The sequence below is a fragment of the Poecilia mexicana genome, unplaced genomic scaffold (genome assembly GCF_051168715.1).
Source record: "Poecilia mexicana isolate PSO_F unplaced genomic scaffold, ASM5116871v1 scaffold_1, whole genome shotgun sequence".
Classification (NCBI taxonomy): Eukaryota; Metazoa; Chordata; class Actinopteri; order Cyprinodontiformes; family Poeciliidae; genus Poecilia; species Poecilia mexicana.
Window position 1 is genome coordinate 5,352,444 of NW_028263370.1, and position 9,944 is coordinate 5,362,387.

Consider the following 9,944-nt stretch of genomic DNA (forward strand, 5'->3'; position numbering starts at 1 on the left):
ACACACACACACACACACACACACACACACACACACGCACACACACGCACACGCACACACACACACTTTCCAAATAATACAAAAAAAACGTATGTCCAACAATAATATTTATCAGATCATATTCATCTGTAAATTTAAATTGGTCTCAGTCACAGTTCATTAGTTCATCTTTTGTATTTTCACAACTCGTGAGAAGCATGCAATCCAAAAACATTGGAGTAGTTGTGAAAATCTTTGCACTGGAGCTGATGAACACAAATTCTGCGTATTTTTCACGGCAGCCAGCAGCGCTTTCAGAGTATTCAAGGTGGGAGGTTCCTTATCTTTATGCTCTTTGGTTTTGCAGAGGGCATGGAAGGCTGCGTGCAAAACAGAAAACAATTTCCAATTCGCAGCACTGCGGTGAGGAGCCTAAACGATAAAAAAAAAAAGTTAAAGTGTGATGAAAGTGCAACACGCTGGAAAACAAGCAGCTTAAAACCAAAAATGTGATGTTTATTTGTCAGAGCAGGTGTTAAACAGAAGAGCAAATACACAAGGAGTAAAAATTTGGCAAAAATTAAGAAAGGGTCAAAGGTTTTAGGCAGAGTTGGTAAAGCAGAGTGTGGAGTTTTCATACTCATATACCAAAACCAGGAGTTTTTTGTTTGTGTGCTGTGAGTCTGGTCATAACTCCATCGTTTTTACACAAGAATTATAACTCGTTTTCAACAGTTATAATTCAACTGTTGAATGGAGAAAAAAAAATGTTTTCCATAGTCAATTGTTACATCCTTAGATACTGTTGTGATTTATCTTGAAGGAAACTGGCTCCAGCAACAGGAAGGAGCCTTTTGTAATTAGTTTGAACTTTGGGTTCCTCTGGACAGAACGTGTCACTTCCTTTCCTTTGTCCATTTTTGGTCTGTTGAGGTTACGGAAGAGTACGGAAGAGGATCAGGGCCACTTTCTCAGAATGTTTTGTTTCAGTGGCCTTAATCTCCCTCTGTAGTTTAGGTTGTCAATACTAAAGCAAAGCTAAAAATAGTTGTTTTGCCTCAGTTCAAATTTGGACCATAGACAAAAGAGACACATCAGGCATGGAAAAACTAAACCGAAAAGCTAAAATAATAAATATAAAACTTTTTCTGAAAAAGTTCATTTGTAGTTTTAAAATCAAGTTTTATATTAAATGGTTGTCAGTTCTATTGTGCTATATTTCTCTCATACATGATTACATACAAATATGCAATCAATTTTTCCAATATTTTTGGGGAAAAAAATGGGATTTGTTCAGTTCAGACTGATTTTATCTGATTTCAGAAAAAAAAATCCAAAAGTTAGATTCAGACTATTTCTGCCTGCAGTGTCCAAAATTACTTCCTGGTTATCTTTTAGACTGGATTTCATAATGTTCAGCAGAACTACTTAGCATGGATAACCAACTACCTAACCTGCAGAAACTCAACTCTTAGTTGGTAAACTGCAGGCACCAAGTCACTATTGGACTAAACAAAAGGCTCCAAACCAGATTCATGAGGAAATTAGAATCGGCTTGGCCATGTGGCAAAGTGGTATAAGTACAATCTGTAAAACCCAACAGCTGAAAGCTGGGAGAAAGCAAACAGAGTGATGACTAATCCCAAACAGGTGGGACCAAAGCAATGAGAGAATCAGCTCAACACCAAGTATTACTGGACCGAAGCAAAGACAGGAAAACAAGACGGCAGACTCAAAACAATCACACACACAGAGATTTCCAAAATTAAAAAGACACACCAGGAAAACTCATCCATCCATAATCTCACATCCAGTGGTTCTTTTTGTGAAAACCGTTAACTTTTTTTTTTCTTCGAGAGACAGATGAGTCTCATGACGTCTACAGATCATGACCCTGACCAAATTAAATTATTTGACTTATAGGCGTAACATAACCACTAAAAGCCAAGACACCACTTCAGTCCAACTCTTTAGATTTCTACTGACTTGAGGATCCCTCTCTTACCGGAAATCCCTCCAGCAGTGGGTCCAGCAGTGAACTCAAAGCTACAGTTGTTGCTCAAACATTTCTTTTTTTTTTTACTTCTGAGCTCCAACCACAGGTAAAAACAGTTTTCTTGTGTGAGTAAAAGATTTTAGTTTGTATTTTTCCCCTAAAGTGCATGTTTTTCACTTTTCCACTGATTTTCTGTCAGATTGGATGCTAATGTGTCTTGGCCTTCATCCTCACAGAGTAGTTTGAGTAACTATTCATCCTTTGTCTATACTCTGCAATAGCAAACTCCTCCAACTCATCACTAGTGGGAGTGGGTACAAAACATCCTGCAGGTGGGTGGGGATTTACCTTTGGTCGGTAGTCAGGCTCATGTAGCATCCGAAGAAACTGGGTCGTAAGGAGCTGAAATACGAAACGGCCGGCGGCTAACTTCCCTGTCGCTGCTGAAGATTAGCATTCCAACAGCATGATCCTGCCACCACCGTGCCTCACCATGGGGATTCTGTGTTCAGGATGAGGTGCAGTCACATTTTTTTTTTTGCCAAACATAAAACTTTGAATGTAGGTCAAAGGGTTTAACTTGTGATTATTTGGTTTCATTGGACTGGAACAACTTCTCACATGTTTACTGTGTTACCTTTAATGTTCCTCTGAGGCCCTGATAAGCAAGAAGATTTACACAGGAAGTACACCCACCAATGTAATAACTATATAATAACTGTAACACATAATGTGCTACAGACATATAAAGCCCTAAACCTATGGCACAGGCTCTATATGTGTCTTTGCTGCGGTTGTGCCAACCACAACATATTCTACTTTCTTATTTGAGTTCGCCTATCAAGGTCGCAAATCAATACAAACCTTGCGCCGCTTCAGCTGCTGCCACTTTTACCCTCCTAAAAAAAACAAAAAACAAAATCACTTTGACTTGCACCGAAGCCACACGCGTTGCCTCTTGCTTCGCTGCTGCGGCACACTGTGTATTTTATGGGAAATGTTTACCAAGACGCGCAGAGCAGTTACAGGGAAAGGACAGTTTTTCTAATTGTGTGGTTACTGGGGAGATCAGTGGTGGTGCAAGTCTGGTGAAACTGTGTGTGGGCACACGAGGCGCAACCCGACGCTCTCACTGTCACTGGTGAACACCGAGACTCAGCACTTTTCTTCTCTCCAAAGCTTCCTGGAAATAAAAGGCAGCAGATATGCAGAGAAGTGGATGCTGTGATACGGCCGCCTTCGTCGCCTCGAGGGAGACGTGCACGTTGGGTGAAATGCGAGCAAAATTGTGGGGACGGGTGGGGTGGTGGTGGAGGAGGAGTCATTTCCACGGTTTAATATCTGACATGGGAGATCTCCAAGAATTGGTTTACCACCCACGTGTTGGTTTAATGGAGCAATTACCCTGTACGCAAAGCAGCTTATTGATAACATCGGCACAACACAAAAATAAAAATGCAAATATACTGCAAATAGACTCGTATCTAAGAGATCTACTTATCACATAATCTAATTCCTTCCAGTGAAAGGATTACAGTCATAATACATGCATAGTTCATTGTTTCATTAGTCATTCGGGTCCCTCAAAATTTCATCTGCACTGTCACCAGGCTTGGTATTTACTGTTTCAAAGGCTCAGAGATGACTCCAGTGAGTGAAGCCCACTTCTATTTTATTTACCAGAAGTGGTTCACCAGACTGGGTTTTCACACGCACACACACACAGACGCACGCACGCACGCACGCACACACACACACACACACACACACACACACCCCCACACACACACACACACACACACACACACACACACAACCTTTCCTGTCAAAGTTGAGCTCATTCTAAGAAAGTTAAGCGTGTGAGCACAATAGAGGTCAGAGGTTATTGCTCCTTTGTATTTACATAATAAGTCATGTCATTAACTGAAGCTCTACATGAGCAGCGATTAATACATCAGAAAGAAATGAAGGTGAATGCTTCAGTCTCCGAATGAGCCGATCAAGCAGCTCCATCATTTACTGTATTTTCTGCGTGTGTGTTTGTGACAATTCGGTCAGTCGTTTATTCTTGGATCCTTTTATCTGAAATCCCTCTGATGTTTCAGTCAGCGCGATAGTATAGCTTTCAGTCATTTTTTTTTTTTGTCAGAGAAACACTCAAAGGTGTTGTGCAATAGGCTGAAGGAGATGGGTTCGTCAGAAGCCAGTTTGAGCACACTTTTGAACATCTTGCCCTATATTAACAAAAAAAAAAAGATCACGGTTATGTCACGCACTTATGCACATAAAACACAAGTTTGTGGGAATTTAGGTGAAAAGGACTAAGTTATGTGATCTTTTAGTCGGTTGTTGTATTAAAAGTGCAGAAAGTGTAATTTCTCATCTGGTTCCTTCCACCTGCAGAAAGGGCGGTCTGACAGCTTTTATAACTTTCTAAGAACTGCTCAGAGCTGTTATTTCAACTTCAGAGTAAATGTTTACAACGCTCAGCTTTTCTTCTGATTAGATAAACAGTGGAGGGGGAGACCAGATTCAACAAATAGGCTCCCAGTTTCAAACAAAAGAAAAAAACTTAAAGTAAAAAAAAAAAGAAAAACATTAAGTATTCTTTTATTTCTTGTAACCATTGCAGCAGTTTGTGCATTGCGTTAGCCTTACTTCAATAAATCCTGACTTAATAATGGCCCAATTTATTTGTGTTACTTCCTTCAAGTTGTGAGGAAATATTATGCACGTTTATTTCCAAGTCGTAGTTTTCCTCTAGACAATGGTGCTCTCTTCTGGGGTTGATGCCCAAATAGGCTGTTCCTCTCTGGGTCTCCTTCCTGGACAGAGTTGTAGTTGGATTTTCCCATCTTGTATAAATCGACATATAATTGTTTGTGGCACCTTCAGGCAAGGGTGTAGGAACGAGTCTGTCATTGGGGGGGACACATATCGGAAACCTGACAGATGAGTAAATAGCTTGAGCAGAAATGTCAAACAATTATGCCATCAACACATCAGTAACGCGTTACTCTAATCTGACCCTTGTTTCAGTAACAAGTATTCTAACACGTTACTATTTACAATCCAATAGTCAGATTAAAGTTATGCAGTATAATGACTGTCATTCCAGGATGAACACTCACTTTAGCAATTGCCTCACAACTAGCAAGATAAATACTCTGGTAGCACAGAGCCGACCAGATTCTGATGTATCTTATTGGTCAAAATGCATTGATATAAATTGACTGGCAATTGAACAGGTTCTACTTATTTCTAAAACCAAAGTAGAAAACAGCTCATAAAATAAGACACAACAGTTTTAAACTCAATACAGCGGTTTGACTAACAAAAAAAATCTAAAAAAACAAGTTTTGTTCTTCTTGAACATCTCTCTACATCAGTGCAACAGTTTGATCTACAAAATAAACAAAAATTATACTTTTCACGTCTAACAGGCACCTTAGCTCCTCACTGTCAACTCAGTCTCACTTTCCAGCCCCGCATTCAGTAACTTACCAAAGATCCATGAAAAACACTGAGGCAAAAAGACTAAATGTTTTTTTTCTCCTGTCATTTTCAGCCGCAAACATTTAACTAAAATATCTACGGATATGTGTTTCTGCATGGATTCATGGATTTACAACAGACACTACAGTAATGTACAGTGTCAGAATGTGAACTAAATATAAAACGTATGTTTTTATCATACAGAATGAGAATTTAAACAACTTAATTTTCAGATGTATACATTATTATACATCTCAACTCTATTTACTGTGTAGCAAAAATTTTCACTAATTTATTTTTAAACCTCTCCTCAAGCACTTTTCTTATTGTCTTCTAACCATTAACCTTATGGTGTGGAAATAACGAAAAAATATTGAAACATTGAAAGAAATCAACCTGACATCAGTCTCCTCCTGTTCTCCTTTCTGGTTCTATTATAATTAATATAATTTTTATATCTTCACACCCTGAAACGCCAACTGGCTCTCCTATGTCTTCCCTGACCTGCTCCTCTCATAATAAAATAGTTTAGTTTATTTAAAAATTAAAAACAGTTAATACTTCAATAAACTAAATGAAGATCTCACCAGAGCTTCTTTACCTTTCTTCAACATCATTCTAGCACTGCTGTTCTCCTAAATATATAATATAATATAATATAATATAATATAATATAATATAATATAATATAATATAATATAATATAATATAATATAATATATAAATACATGTTAAGTGGTCGAGTATGATCAGGTGTTGCTCAGTTTAAATATTAAAAAGGCTAATTTTGCTGCTGTTTCAGTCTAAATCATTGTGACTAGACTAGCTAACTGTTAAAGTTAGTGGTAAAATTTTGGACATGTGACTATTCCAGAATTTAAACGGCTTAACCAAAAAGATTTAGTTCTATATATGAAAGTAAACTGACAACAAGATGTTATAAACGAGCGATATTCATGGCAACATCCCTGACAGATCGTTTACCTCCTTCAAACGGAGTTTCTCTGACTCCGTCCGCTGCTGCCTTTACTCTGAGCCGTTCAGAGGGGGGAGGGGGAGGAAGCGCTCTGCTTACGTGGTCCTCTTGGCTGCAGATAAATATAACTTTCAATATAAAAGTTGCATTCTTAAATACTTGATCAATCAAGTCAAAACTGTTTTTTATTCAAATTTTGCCAAATCACCTTAATGTGAAAATATCCATCCATCCATTTTCCGTCACCCTTGTCCCTCAGTGGGGTCGGGAGGGGTGCTGGTGCCTATCTCCAGCTCACGTTCCGGGCGAGAGGCGGGGTACACCCTGGACAGGTCGCCAGTCTGTCGCAGGGCAACACAGAGACACACAGGACAAACAACCATACACACACACACACCTAGGGGCAATTTGGAAAGGCCAATTAACCTGACAGTCATGTTTTTGGACTGTGGGAGGAAACTGGAGAACCTGGAGAAAACCCACGCATGCACAGGGAGAACATGCAAACTCCATGCAGAAAGACCGGGGCCGGGAATCAAACCCAGAACCTTCTTGCTGCAAGGCGACAGCTCTACCAACTGCGCCACTGTGCAGCCAATGTGAAAATATGTTAAATATTATTTCATTTTAAGAAGTGCAGAGGCAAATATTTGAACAATTTGTTAGTTTTGTAAATACATTCTGAGGATATTCTTGATCTATGTTTAAATGAGTTCGACCCCCTCCGACCTTGAGTATCGTCCTCCAAATCCTCCCTCATGCCTGCAGTGTGTTTGTTTGTTTTTTTTACTATTTTTAGTAATGATTATCTATTAGATCGTCTATTTGTTTCTGTTCCTCAACACTTAAACCAACCACTGTAAAACTAAGCTGCACGAAGATAAAAATCAAATGTGACATACATATTAAATAAGTGAAAACCAAGTTGTGCTCCATTTTCTACTTTCTGTCTGAGTGTGTGACACTCCTCCTGATATAAATGACACAGATAAAACGACGTGGGCGAGCATCTTTTTCTTGTAATATACGATTTCCTGATGCCTTGACATTCTGCACATATTTCTGTAGATGCTTATCAGATAAATGTTCCTAATAAGGAGCTGAAGTGGAAAACGTGGCAGAACCACGAAGCACAGGTAAACACCACGCATAGTTGCCTCATACAATGCCAAGCTGAACTCTGAACTGTTACACACGAAACAACTTTTATGCCCACAAAAAAGAGGAGAGAGAAAACATACTTCACTTATTTTTTGTTGTCAAATTAAGTGAAATGAAATAAAATAAGTGGTTCTCATGCGTCATCTGCGCCAACATGATGACCTTCTTTACCCTCCTCTTCGTTGTGAGTCTTCGTACGTCACGGCTCTAGTTATTTAGGTGAATAACTGTTTTCTTGTGAATGCAACAAAATGTTCTCTTGTCTTTCCTCATCTTGAAGAGTACCCCCGGAGAAATAGGCCTCTGTGTCACATTATATTTTCACGTCAGTGAAACAGAAAGCCGAGGTTACTAATTTCCTCAAAAATTTAAGTTCCTGAAAATTCAGATCAACTTAAAAACTTAACTGGACATTTATAAGGTTTAAGAAGTGAACCAAAAATAACAGGAGGAATAAATACTACACTGCAGTTGACATTTTCTACAAATTGTTATTGTTGTTTTACAAGACATATGACACAGTTGAGGTTATGCTGCAGACAAAAATGCTGAATTTATTTTAGGGCTTGTATTAACATCTGACTTACATTTTATAACAAGTTTAGCAAATGTTTAGAGAGAAACGTTTATGTTTGTCAGATTTGTTTGCAATTTTTTTTTTGCACAGTATAAACATGCGAGATAAAATTTCAGAATGAATTCGCTGATGCAGTCCATTTGTCCCGCACAGTCAAATCACAAATCAGCAGTGTTTTTGACAAGAACGTTCCAGTGCTGTTTCATCTAGATTGGTCTTTGGCTCTTGAGTAAATAACATGCAAAATGTCACCCAAAACAATTTGTCTCCAGCAGGGAAACTGAAGAGGAGCTGGAAAGGCCCTGGGTATTTCTGTCTCTCACTGAGGATTTTAGGACTTCAACACTCTGAGGCGGTTTATTCTGTTCAGAAATCTGTAATAAAAACATCGTCGGCATGTTTTGTCACATGACCGCTTATGCTGGCATGCGCCACCTGCATGCAGCAGAACTCAGAGGTTTCCATCAAGAAAAGTAAAAAAAGAAAAAAAAATGCTGACTTTGCCAAAGCACCAAATGGCTCATGTGAAATCCAGAGTCCCCCCTACACTCATTTCTCTCCAGCTCGGTTTACAACTCACCGGTAAATTCGTTCTGCACTTCTTTGAAACGGACTTATCCTAAATGTTACTTAATTTCAGATGATCCACTGTAGTGGTTTGAAATTAAGGTGTGCATTGATGTGCATTGCTTGCTTAAGCTCTCGCTGAGCGACTTGCACATGCAGGCAGAACGTACTCTTACTGATCGTCAGGTTTTGGCATAAAGAAGGTCAATGAGCGGCAGCTCCCACAGCCCCCAGTGGGTTTGGTATGACTGGTGGTTTTATGGTGAAACGTTAAGATGCTGCTGCGTAACCGTCACCAGAGAGTGAGTTCACTGGGTGATCTGGGCGCTCACCTCAGAGTACCTTGCAAAAACGATTCGTACCGCTTAAGCTTTTCCACATTTTCTTGCGTGACAGCAGCACATCTTGATGCAATCTATTGGTATTTCGTGTGATAAATCACCACAGAGCAATGCACGAATCTGAATCAGAACAAAGCGAAGCAAAGTGGTTTTCACATCTAAAAGAAATTGTGGCTTTTACATTTGTACACACTCTCCTTTACTCTAATGCCTGCAAACAATCTCCAGTGCAGTCAATTAATTGGCCTTTAAACATATAAATGTATATGCAACAGATTTGCTTTTAACTATCTCTGCTTATTTAACTGTAAACTTCTATACTTTTCTACTGTGACATACTGCTACCAGTAAAACTTAATTGCATTAATTGCAAGTTCTCTATTGGGTCAGAAGTTGCCCAATTTCTTAATAGTGTTCACCTGTGTGTGATTTAATCTCAGTAGTTATCTAACTTTTAGGGGAGTGAGCTCAAGCAGGAAGCCGTTGTTACGATTTGTCCCCCTTTAAAGCAAAGACCTGCACGGAGCACAGAAGAAATGTAGAAGAAGGAGCTCTGCTCAGACGGGACCGAGGTGAGACCCTACATATGTATTGAAATGCTGCGTGTGTGTGTATGTGTGTTGCACACTATCCTGATGACATCATCCCCAATGTGAAGCATGGCGGTTGTCATGTCATGCTGTGTGGATGCAAATTTTCAGTGGAGGCTCTGGATCTTGTCAAGGTTGAAGATGGATAGATGAAGCTTTTTTTTTTGCCACTTTACAATTCTGAACTACTTTGAGTTTGTCTGTCACATAAAAATACCATGAAAAAAAAAACTAAACAAGAAAAGTGACGAAAAGAGAAAAA